We start from the raw sequence: 13,543 nt of genomic DNA on the forward strand, positions 1-13,543 counted from the left end.
TGTTGAATGTTAATATATGGCAAGCCCTGTGGTGATCTCCTTGCATGATTATCTTATCTACGTAACATCACTACAATGATATGAATACTGTATTTTACACATGTCATATCCTAGGAAGTCAAAAGTTAAAACTGCAGATCACTTAGGAGGGCATGGAGTGGTATTTTGACTGTCTGTTTACTATTGAGTCTTCTAAAACATGAAATTAATATATTCTTCCACTTACTTAGTTTAAATTTTTTTCTTAATAACATTTTTTAACTTTTAGGTAGAGGTATTCATTATTCTTCTAGATCTGATTATATGTTTCTGATGCTATTGTAAATCAAATCCTTCTTAAATTTCATATTTGAGCTATATTTTTTATTTGAAACATGCAACTGATTTCTAGATACTGGTGCTGCACTAGCAAACTTGCAGAAGGATTAAGTATTTGAAAATTTGACATATCTAGTAAAATGCAAAGTTGAGATTTGAACCAAAGTCTGGAGAACTTAAGACATTGTGGCCTTAGCATCCCCTAAACATCTTACCTTAGACATTATCTGGAAAATACTCACCTACTCATAACATCCACCAGTTGGCGTGGCACCATTCTTGTTCCACTGTAGTCTTTCCCTCTGTTTAGGATTCCATAACATTTTCTTTGCCAATAATTATTTGTGATTGCTTCTTTCTATACAGAAGCTCTACTGACATTCTTTAGTAATTCATCACTCTCACTTACAGCCCACATGCCTCAGAACAGAATAGTGACATTTGGAATGAGTACTTGTGTGTTTGGAGGGACTGCCCTTTGCATTCTAACATATTTTCAACAGCACCTCTGGGATCTACCTACTAGATGCCTCCCTGTATTTTTGTAAAATGTCATCAGGCATCGTCACTGACCTCTGGGGGGCAAAACTACCCCAGTTGAGAACCATTGCCTTCAGAGAAGCTAACCCCACTTCCAGTTACATTCGAGGAACAAATTCTCTATAAAGAAGAGAACCTATCACTTTGCCAAGTGATCATTACAGAAAAAGACATGTGACCAAATTTGCCTCACTGAGATGAGGGTTGTGGTCTATTATAGTTTTTAGAAAAATTCTGTCTTCTAGAATTCCAAAACGCTATCATCTTCATCTTCTGAATATTTGAGGATACATGTAGGACTAGAGATGCTGCAGCCAACTTGCTAAGGTTGACTTTGACACACAGTAGGGCATACCCAGAGCCTCCTAAAGGGAAGCAGACCAAGCCCCAGCATTACACTTATGTGAGATAATACAATTCCTGGATTAAATTAGTTTGTGATGAAATTTCTTTCATCCTTCCCATCCACTCCCTCTCTCTCATGCAATTCCTCTTCCTCATTTTCTATTATTTTTGCCATCTTCCTCTCTGCTTAGGCCTCCACTCCAGTGTATTGAGTATATATATATAATCACCAAATCCATCTTGACAGACTTATTTCACTGTACATGGAACTTAAAGTTCATGCTATGTATGTGTGTTTTTCTTTCCATGAAAGGTATTCTGTATACATTTTATTATTTCCAACTTTTATAACTTTCATCCATGCTCATATACAGAGGTTTAATACCTTAACTGATTGGGCTCTGACCACAGGAATATATTAAAGAGTCTTACCCTGTTTATAGTGAGAAACATCCATGTTCTTCTTACCTACTTTCTACCATAAACCATTTTGCAATGGGTATTCTTGTACGTGTCTCACTGTGGAGCTGGGGCATGAAGGAAGGGTCTCTGACTGTAGCTCACAGAACCAGGACTTACCTTCATTGAGTATTGACCCATTGTTCTCAAGAATAGATCCTTCAATCCAAATACCACAGCTGTGCATGAGCATTTCTGTTTTCCTCATGTTGTCAATAGCATTTGATACTTTTGAACTTTTTTATTTTTTTTTCTAAAATGATCCTTGTAAAGTGGCATTTAATTGGCTTATTTGTCTTTCCCAGGATATTAATGAAGTCAGGTACTTATTTATACATTTATAATGAAACCTCCTTCAGAGGATTATCATGAGTGCTTCATAAATTAATGTGTGTAAAATACTTAATTATTGAGACTATAATATGAGCTATTCCTATTTTTTCCTCACTGTCATTACATTGGTCTCTCTGTGATTTGCTTGTTCATACGTTTTTCTCCAAGTTTCTATTGGATTCCCAGTCATTTACTTATTTCAGAGTGTTCTTTCTGGAAAGTCTAGATATCAAACACTGTCTGTTTAAATGGAGCAAATGTCCCCTTCAAATCTTGTCAAAAAGCTGATAACGTAGTTTGTTAAGAGAACAGAATGGGGGGCTGGGGATGTGGCTCAAGCGGTAGCGCGCTCGCCTGGCATGCGTGCGGCCCGGGTTCGATCCTCAGCACCACATACAAACAAAGATGTTGTGTCCGCCGAGAACTAAAAAATAAATATTAAAAATTCTCTCTGTCTCTCCTCTCTCACTCTCTAGAAAAAAAAAAAAAAGAGAACAGAATGGTATAATTTGAATGTAAGATAGGTTAATCAGTTTTTCTCCTTGCCTATATATTTCTTTTAGACTTTTCTTTGATAATTTCAGCATCATCTCAAAATGACAAATATTTTTTGATATTTTTTTTCTGTTAGTTTTGAAGTTATACATTTGGGCCTCTAATCCATTTGGGGTCCAGGGAAAAGATTGAGGTAAATTACGTTTTTATGATTTTTCAATAGACGTTAACCTATTTTTCCAATATCATTTTTTCAAAAATGTGTAATACCTTTCATATCATAGACTGGATCCTCTTAATTTATGGGTCCAGTTCTAGGTTCTCTATCTTACCCTATTGTCTATTGTTTGGCTCTTGTGTTAATGAAATGCAGCTTTCCTAACTGTGTCTTTGTAATAGATGTTTATATCATTTCTTCAAAACATGCATTTTGTTTTTTACTAAAAATGGAACTGATAAAATTTCTGCTGAGATTCTCTAATTTTTAGCAGCTATTTTATTCTTGCTTCTTGGTCTCACCTGTTGTCCTCATAATAAATTTGCAAATGCATGAAGGGAAAGTTGGTTTATCTTGTCCTCTCAAGTCTTGATGGCCTTTTCTGCTAATTCTTTCAAATATTTATTTTATGTATTTGACATACTCTTTGTAGTTATTGGTGAAAAATTCAATCTTCAAATTGCCATCAGAAGATTAATTTTTTTTAAGAGAAAGGGAATTTTTTTTTTTGTAGATGGACACAACAGAATGCCTTTATTTTTATGTGGTGCTGAGAATCAAACCCGGGTCGTGCCCATGCTAGGTAAGCGCTCTACTGCTGAGCCACAATCCCAGCCCAGAAGATTAATTTTTAAAAAATACCGATGCTCTCTAATCTGCAACTTTTCTGAACTCTCTTATTAATTCCATTGTGTTTTCTGTGTCAATGATGATATCTTCTCTTCAGTTAAGTTTGCTCATAGGAGATTCTGGAGAGAGTTGGGGGTCCAAGGTGTTCATAAGAGGATCCACATCTATGAAAGGAAACAGGAAAAATCAGCATACAAGAGAGGGAGAAGTTAAATGGCTATGCAGGCCACCAAAGCCTCAGTTATCTCAGGAAGGAATTAGAAATGAATACTGCAGTCAGTATTTGGGGTTAAAAACAGCCAGATATTTATACACTCCTTTCTTCATTCATCGGGTCAACAGGTGATCCAAGAAGAACACCATCACAGGTGAGGAGGTTCTCTGTATACATATATGGAGTCAGTACACACATATACCCCACACAGGGAAAGAGAGAACTCTATTAATTAGTACAAATGGTAGCAAGCATTCTTGTCATATTTTTGACCTTAAAGGCAATATGTCCAAAGTTTCTTCATTAAGTGTGATATTTACTGTAAGCCTTTGTTGGATAACCTTTATCAAGATAAGAAATTTACTTTCTCTTTCTGACTTTATAAGCTGTACATTGGTTTTTCTTTTCTTTTTTGTTAATAATGATATTTTTTGAATATTCAATTGCTTTATTTATATCATTGATATGATCATCTGTTTTTCTCCTTATTTGTAAGGGGGGAAATAACTCATTTGATGACTTGAGCCCTGGCTACATTCTTATGATAAATCTTTCTTGATTGTCATATCTATGTGAAATTCATTCTTAGGTATTAAACATTTCACTTAGGATTTGTTTCATTTATATACATCTCTAAAAATTGGCTTGACCTTTATTTTGTTGGATTATCTTATTTATGCTCTTTTTTTTTCTCTGTTCTGTTAAAATCTTCATTAAAAGAGGATCATGTGGGGGGCTGGGATTGTGGCTCAGAGGTAGAGCACTCTCCTAGTACACGTGAGGCACTGGGTTCAATCCTCAATACCACATAAAAATAAAACAAAGATATTGTGTCCAACTATAACTAAAAAATAAATATTTTTTTAAAATGAGGATCATGTGTTCTTCAAAATTTTATAGAACTCAAATCACAAAGTTATTTCGGTTTAACTTTCAAGATAAGTTTTTTAATTTCCATTTAAATTCTATAAATATTTATTCTTCTGATTCATATTTTCTTTAAATTTTAGAACTACTATCTATAGTTTTATATATAATACATATACATATATGTAATAGATTTATATATAATACATATTTTATACATATATATAAAACATTTATATATAATACATATTTTAAATATAATATATAATAGTTATATATATATATATATATGCACACATACCATGTCTTCTGCAAGCAACTGATATTTCAAATGAATTATTTTATTGTTATTCATAATAGCTGCTTTATACTGCTTTTATATGTAGATATTTCTATGTCTCAATACTCTGAATATTTATTTCTATCAACTTTATTCCTTTGTCTTGCTGAAATTTTTTATCACATTAAAAAAGCTGATCATTTCTGAAGGATCAGCTTACTCATTTGTTAATCATTTTAAGTGGATTTGTAAAGCTTTCTTGATTTATGGCCTTAAATCTAATATTTCTTTTCTTCTTATCTTCTGCTGTTTTTCTAATTCCTGGTGTAAAAATATAGACCATTGCTTTCACTGTTTTTTTCATGATTGTTATATCCCACTTTTCTAATGTTTTAATTTCAACAAATAACTACTAACTGCTATAGCTATTTTCTACAAAGTTTGACATTGATTGCTTGGTCACTTAGCTTCAGTGTTTTTAATTTTGCTTTTGCTTTATGTTATTTTCTTAAAGTGTTACTTACTAAGAGGTTATTTGATTTCAAAATTAATGAGGTTTTTTTTGGTTAGCAATGCTTTTTAATCAATTTAAATTTTATATTTGATCAGGAAACGTGTTCTTTATGTTGTTGACTCTTTGAAACTGAGGCTTTTTTCTCTTTTTAAAAATCATGGTAAAATATATGTAACATTAAATCTACCATTTAGCAATTTTAAGCATACAGTTCAGTTGCATGAAGCATTTTCATATTGTTGTGGAGTCATCACCATTATCCATCTCCAGAAAGTCTTTATCATCTGCATTCATTAAACAATAACTAACTACTTTTCCCTTTTCCCAGCCCCTGATAAACCAAGATCTGTCTCTATGAATTTCACAGATTTAGGTACCTCACTGAAGTACAATCATACAGTATTTGTCATTTTTTGTTGTCTGGATTTTTTCATTTAGTGTAATGTCTTCATCTACAGGAGAGCATGTATCAAAATTTTTTTCTTTTGTGGGTGGAATAATACTTCATTTTATGTATATACCACATTTTGTTTACCCATTAGTGGATATTGGAACTGTTTCTATTTTCAGCTGTTGCAATAACATTGCTGTAAATATGGGTGTGTAAGTACCTGTTTGAATCATGTTTTCAATTCTTTTATGCATACCCAGAAGCAAAATTACCGGGTTGAATTGTAATTCTATGTTTCATATGTGAGGAAACACCATACTGCTTTCCACAGGAATTGCACCATTTTACGTTCTTACTAAAAGTACACAAGGTTTTCACTTCCAGGCTGACACTGTTATTTTTATTTTTCTTGACAATAGCCATCCTAATAGATGTGCGGTGGTAGAGCTCATTGCTTTCACATAATTCTGAATATCAGTAATGTGTGAATTGGATTGCTTGTGTTATTGTCATTGATTTTTAGGATTTCTGAATATATTCTGGATATTAATCCCTCGTCACATGTGATTTGTAAACATTGTCTCCCATCCTGCAGGCTATTGTTTACCCTGTTGATATTGTCTTTTGATGCTAAGCTGTTTTACATTTGATGAAGTACAATTTGTCATTTTGTTATTGTTGACTGTGCCTTTGGTGTAACATCCATGAAATCATTACCCTGTTCAGTGTTATGAAGCTCATCTCATGTTGTTCAAGAGTTTGATATTTTTAGCTCTTACATTTAGGTCTTTGATCCATTTTAAGTTTACTTTCCATATAATGTAAGGTAAAGGTCCATTCTTTTCCATGTGATCAAAATTATCAAAATATACATCCACTCATTGTCTTTCTGTATCTTAATAGGTAGCTTAATATATCATCAATTTCTGTTAATAAAATTGCCATATATGCATAATTTGTAAGAATGAATTTTCTGTTTATAAATTTTAAATTCTAGATTTATATATATTTATAAATTTATGCATTTAAATTGAGTTCATTGTGGTATTCAGGTGTTCTTTACCCCACTGTATGTTTTCTGCTTGTCCTAATAGTTATCAAGAAAGATAACTGCAATCTGTAATTGTAATTGCTGACTTATCTACCTGCCCATAATTTGGTCAATTTTCACTCTATCTAATTTGATACTCTGGGGGGAGCTACAGATATTTGATTTTAACCTATCATCCTATTGCCCTACTAAGAGAATATAACAGTAGATATAGGCTGATATTTATATAGATCATTTCACTTTCATTTTCTCAGAATTGTTTTGTTTCTGATATACAATTTTTTTTCATCTTATATTTCCATACTTTCTAAGTGTATCTCTTATATTTAATCCTAGTCTCTTATTCACAATCCTAAAATTCCAAAATCTCTAAAAACTGAAAGTGTTTTAAAATAACTTATTCAGCAGCAAAACTAAATTGCTGCAAATGTTCATAGCACCAAAATCAGACTTAAACTGATATAAAAATATTTCCAGTGCCAGTGAGATATAGGAATCATTAATCCCATAGAGCTCTATTCCTCTTCTCCTTTTTCCTTTTCTTGTACTATTTGGTTTAAAATATGATGGCTATGTATGCTACAAACCTCAAAATACATTTTTATGATTATTTCATGATATGGCTATAAAAGAAGCTGCTGAGAGAGAGAGAGGATATATGTATAGATTTTGTTATAATAATAGTGATCATCTCCCATGATTCTTTGTTTCTGTGGATTCAAGTTACCATCTCATGTCATTTCTTTCTCCAACAGATCTTGCTCCACCTTCTTTGTGCTAGTAATATCAAACATACTTCATTTTATATGTAACAGAGTAATTATATGCATATTGTTTTATAAAGTTATTTCCAATCAGTTGAAAGAAGGAGCAGTGTGTGTGTGTGTGTGTGTGTACGTGTGTGTATAATTATATAATTAAGTATGCTGACACTCTGTTTTTTATCTGATTTGAATTTCCACCACCTGTTTACTTGTTCTCAGACTAAAGAATGTCCTTCGGTTATGTACTAGTATTTAAAATATTTATTGCAAGGTGAGTCTTCAAGGAATGACCTATTTTAGTTTTTGTGCATCAGGGATTTCCTCAATTCTTCCTTGCTTTCAAAAGATACATTTGCTAGATAGAAGATCCTGGATTGAGTATTGTTTTCTTTCAGAACTTGAATGTGTCCTCCACTGCATTTTGCCCTCCACTGTTTTTGACGAGAAGTCGGCTGTTCTGCTTGTTAAGCCTTTCTTGTTTATAAGGAATGGTTTTTCTCATTTCAAAATTTGTCTTTGACTTTCAGGAATTTTACTATCACATATCAGGATGTAGATCTCTTCCTAATTTTTTTTTTTTTACCTAGGATTTATTTTACGTTTATCTTACTTTGAAAACTGAATTCTCTCAAATAGTATCCCTACTGTACTAGCAATAGCAGGAGGGCAAGGGCCCAGGCCTCAGTAGAGAACGTAGGCCTTACAAGCAAGATAGGGCAAGGGTAACTGGGCTCAAGTATTCTCTACTTACCATCCCTCGGATAGACTCCACTTTATGAGTTGGGCTTGGTGGAAGAAGGGAGTCCCTGGCCTATAACCCACACTTCCCAGGAATTTTGCCTCTGTAACTTGAAGCTAGGGATGATGAGAAATGCCAGTGTCCTGATCCTCTCCATGACATTTCATATCCCTTGACTGAGGACTAAGGGAAAAGAAAGCCCTGTCTTCTTGGCTACATGGAGTAGAGCTTCTATCATGATGAACAGGGTGCATTTAGAACAAAAGTAAGCTGTGACTCAAGTGCCTTAGTCTGACTCTTCTGAAATTTAGTAGATTTTCTTGAATTAATGTTTCCTCACTTGCTATATGTACTTAGGCCAATTTCTATGGTCATTATATGGCTCTTTTGATAAAAATACAGATAAATGATGATCATAAATAGAAAGATAATAGATAGGTAGGTAGATAGATAGATTATACATCATTCATTGTTATTCCTTTAAGGAACATGTCCTCAGATAGCCTAAAGCCCCTATTTTCATAGCAGAACGTCTGATCTGTGTCTTCTTGGCATCTTCTAAAACAGCTTCTCCACCCAATCTTATAGCACATTTGTTGAGATTATAATTTTAACTTCTCCTTTTTACCTCTCTTTCACCTTTCTCAAGGTATTCCCTAACTCCAGGGAATCTCCTAATACTTCAATCCCAGGTAATATCTTCTCCAGGGTCCTCCACCATTCTTTATATTCAGTTGATTACCCTGGTTGTGGATGGAAGGATTCGGGAGAGGGCTAAGGATGGTCTGGGACAGAGCAGCATGTCTACAGTCATTAGTGTAGCATCTATCTATCCCATTCCATTTCTATCCTGATAGGTGCTTGCTACCTGTGGCTGGTACTAGACTGAATCTGGTACTAGACTGAATCTGATACTAGACTGAATCAGGCAAGTAAGGATCCCTTTAAAGTAATATAATATAAAAGAAAGGACATGGTTAGAAAATTATATCTGGTAAACCCCAAGGTTCCCTACCCCATTGATGCAGTGTACTTTCTATTCCCTCATCCTTCTCTTGGCCTTCAGCCCCACATGTCCTAATCATCTTATTCCCAAAGTATTTTACAATGTTTTATTTTTTATTATTTTTTATTATTTTTTTAATATTTATTTTTCAGTTTTCGGTGGACCCAACATCCTTATTTTATTTCTTATATGGTGCTGAGGATTGAACCTAGTGCCCCGCACACACCAGGCGAGCACATTACCACTTGAGCCACATCCCCAGCCCCTTTTACAGTGTTTTAATTGTGTTTGTTGAACTTGTTCTGAAACCCATTAGCCTCCTTATTCATTTAATAGCAGTTTCAAGATCCTGAAGAAGGGAGCCAGTAGTCTCTGGTTATTTTCCAACTGGTCTGAGGTTAGACATCAGTTTTTTATCGGTTGCACTTTGAAGCGTCTGTGTTTGTTTTTAGTTGATTACATCTTCCCTTCTTTCTAGTACATAAGGGCAAGTATCATTTCTTCTTTCTCTTTGTAATCCAGTGTCTGGACAGTATTTTTAATATGTATGTTATATGAGGACTTGGTACAGGTTGAGTGTTGTATATCCTAGAAATCTGGAAATTCCATTGTCAGGAAGCTTGATATTTAGCAAAAGCTGAAGAGATAGAGACACTTGGTCTGGTCTTTTCTATTGATTTTCAATGCTATGGTAAATGAATCCAATATAAATTGGATTTGCAAAGGTTAAACACATAAATTGCATCCATAGTTTCAGAAAGCCAGTAAATGGAAGACGGATCTATTACTTTTCAAAATTATCACATAGAATAACTAATGCAAAAGTACCTTTTCAGCTATGTATCAAGCCTCTTATTTTTCTAGGTATTACTATACTTAAGTGTCTCCCAAAGCAATTGCTTTTTGTTTCTGCTTTTAATACTACACCATTAATCCCAATGTTCTGTTTGGAGTAAGGTGATATGTGTGAATCCAGGCTTAGGAAACAGTTAAAAGCCCACATTTAAAGAGGCAGATGCAAAATGAGATTTTTATTTTTGTCTGGCATTAGGCTTTGAAGTGTCAGAAAAAAAATAACAATCTATAGAGAGGAACTTTTCAATATGAGCTATAGCTCTGATATTTTACTTACAATTCTTTCCAAATCAGCTGCAGATATGAATCTTCTAGGAGTAATGAGAGCTCAAAAAAGTGATTATATAAAATTGGTTTAAATCCTTTGACAGTATGTCTGCATTCTATAGTCAATTAAAAAAAGAGAGTGTTTCATGGGCCATGGATATGATCTCTACAAAGCATAAATGACTCTTCCTCAAAAATTATAATGTAGAACTGTATTCTCTTGTGATCCCCCCCCAGCAAGCTCTGTATCCCACTTGAATCAAGCCCATTTACTTGATATGTATGATGAAAAAAATAAAGGTGATTGAGAGACATGCTTTTGAGATTGATAGTCATTGAAATGGAAATATTTTTGCATTTATATGGAGAATGAGAACTTTTTGCACCCAAAGTTCTTATTTTTTTTATATTTTCTTGGATCAGGAAGAACCCCATGTGGTCATGCAGATCAAAATCTTGTCACTGGAGACAGAAAAATGAGACACTAAACACTTCTTTAGACTCAAACCACAGTAGATAACTTAGACACACTAATTCACTTAACAAGAGAGATAGTTGTCATCTCCTAATAGGGAAAGACATGAGGCTCAGCGAGACAGAGTCATTGAACTAATCAGTGTCACAACTGAGGTCTGACCACAGATCTTGCTCTTCCTATTTTTTCTGACTGCTAGATGATCCACGATTGGGGGAATTCTCCACTTCCAGCAAATCAATATATTGAGATCCATAGCCACTAAATAATAATTCAAAAGGTGAGTCTTCATGGTCCCAAAGAATTTCCTAGGGAATCCCTCCCAATATTCAGCTCATTTAAAATGTGAAAAATGTAAAGATAACTACTAAAATATTATTAAAAATTTGTTTTTATATTTAATTTGCATACAGCATTCCAGTAATAGTTTTTGTCTACTAAGTATTTATGTATTTTATATGTAATGCTACTAATTCTTCTCTCTGTCAGGTGGGCCCTATTTTAGCTCCATCTTATAAGCAAGGGAACTAGGAAACAGAGGATAAAAAAAAAACCCTAAGGTCATGGACCTAGAAGAAGGTGAAGGGAGGATTCTAATCCACCTGTATCATTCTTGAATCCATGCCCCAAGCACTGAATCTCTATTAGGCAGAACATTTCTTTAACCTGTGATATGATTCCATGACCCTGAAAAACTTTATTCTTTTGACAGATCATTTTACTGATGAGTCACAGTGAATTTAATTTCAGGCAGGAGACAATTTGAAAGCTTTTATTTACCCATCACTCTATTAAGTGAGGAAATGGAAAATATATGAAGTGACCATTGCCTTTATTAAAGTTTTTAATCTATTGAAGAAATGTCTCGACTTCTATTGGTGTATCCTAAATATGGACATCTACCCATGCAGTTTCAGTGTTGCATTCAAATCACTAAAGAAGTGTCCTCCATGAAGTTCTGGCACACCCACAGCTTTTTTATAATATTCTTACCTGATACTGTAAGCTTAAGAAATGGCCATCAGAAAAGGGAGAAAAATATATTAGAAAATGGCCCAGGATATATTTTTCTCCCTTTTCTTCTTGCCATTTCACTAGGGGCGGGGGGGGGGGGACAAAAACTTGTTAAAATATTTTTTTGCCATAATTAGATATAAATTTGAAATTTATAGAGAGAATGGAGTGAAAGCAAAAATGTGTTTATGGCCCAAGAGGCTTCTGGAAGCTTAGAAGTTACTGTTAGTTTCCTTCCCATGGGCCTGAAGGATGGTCCCCGAGGATTCACACCACATGCTTGGTCCTGGGCTACTACTCTGCATTTTCTAAACATCAGGCCGTGGAGTGTTCCCAGCCAAGGCTCCCAGGCTACAGATTGCTTCAGATGCAGCCTGTGGCTGTTCTTCTCTCCAGGGAGGCCCATGAGCGGGCGCTGGGGACTTCTGCGGCTTCATTTTCCTAAAACAGGCGGAACATGTCTGAGAACTTAGTATTCAAATAAAACCTAAAGTGCGGTATTGAAATGCTGATCTAAATATAAAGGTACTTTGAAACTGCCAGACATTGAGAACACCTACCAAACCTGAGTGCTCCCTAGTCCTGTTACCACCATATCTCATCATTTCATGCTTGGACATTATGATTGATAGCTTTTGAGTTCTTCTTTCTTTTCCCCAGAATGCCCATCTCCCCCCATCCCCACCCCCCAATTTCTCTTAGGTACTTCAGTCGAATAAATTATTTTCAAGCATTTCTTGGCTTGCATTCTTCAACACAAATGCGTTCAGTCATTCCCATTGTATGTAGAATCAAATTTCACACTCCACTCGCTGTCTGCAGGTAATTCACATGTCTCCCACCCTGTGAACTTTTACTCCAGCACAGTGGTTCCTGGCTGGCTGCAGTTTTCATCTGTCGGAGGACACTGGGCTGTCATAACTCCATGGTAAACGGAATAACCAGTGGAGACCAAGATGCTGGTGAGCATCCTACAATGCCCAAGGCCCCCACAATGAGAAATTGCACAGGGCTGAATGTAGATAGTGCTGAGGTTGATTAAGTAACTGCTCTAGGCCAGTTGGGCTGGGAATTGTTTCTGGAAGGTCCTGGGCACATCAGCACCATGCATTAGCTTTCTACATTTAATGCTAATATGTCACTTCTACTTTTATTTCTACCTGCTCCCCAAAGGCTTCCTAGTGAAATTCTGCCTCCCTCTTCTGCATTTTTAGAGAATGCACTGCTACCTTTCCTATGTTACTTTTCTTAACTGTTTTATTTCCCCCACTGTATTTAATTCATATTATTTTTTTCCAGTACTGGGAATTGAACCTTTGGGTTTTCTACCAGAGAACTGCATCCCCCACCCATGCTATCTTTTATTTGAGACAGGGTCTTAGTAAGTTTCGGAGGAGACTGGCCATGAACTTGTGATCCTTCTGCCTCACCCTCCCAAGTAGCTGGTATTAAAGGCATACACAGATGTGCCTGGCTTGCAGTATGCTCATTTGAAGTCTAAAGATTCTACCTTCTCTTCCGCATACCCTCTGTAGTGTGCATCACAGGGCTGTACATATAATAGGTGTTGAAAATATTTGTGGTTTGACTGGACACACAAAAGCAGTTCATTTTGACTCTGGCCTCCCATTATAGCTATGTCTCCCCTCTTGCTATATAATTTGATCACTGCCAGTAGAGTCGCTGAATTTCTAATATGTAGACTCAAGCACAGTTCCTTTATTTTAAGATAGTGACAGTTTTATCAGGCCCACAGCTCAAGGGGGCAT

The 13,543-nt window shown here is 35.1% G+C and overlaps 1 long non-coding RNA gene across 2 annotated transcripts in view; it reads right to left on the minus strand.

Moving 5' to 3' along the window:
* Window positions 1-3,306: 3,306 nt before the first annotated feature.
* The window catches only part of LOC308632269, a 371,322-nt gene continuing 361,085 nt past the window's right edge, over window positions 3,307-13,543 (minus strand). The window contains exon 7 of one of the 2 annotated variants that reach the window (XR_014018473.1): window positions 3,307-3,501. This is a non-coding gene — a long non-coding RNA (uncharacterized lncRNA). Of the gene's footprint in view, window positions 3,502-11,843; window positions 12,216-13,543 lie in introns of those variants that run through there. The other variant, XR_014018474.1, reaches the window with a different exon arrangement.

Source organism: Spermophilus citellus (assembly GCF_964194105.1).
Source record: "Spermophilus citellus genome assembly, chromosome: 13".
Lineage (NCBI taxonomy): Eukaryota > Metazoa > Chordata > Mammalia > Rodentia > Sciuridae > Spermophilus > Spermophilus citellus.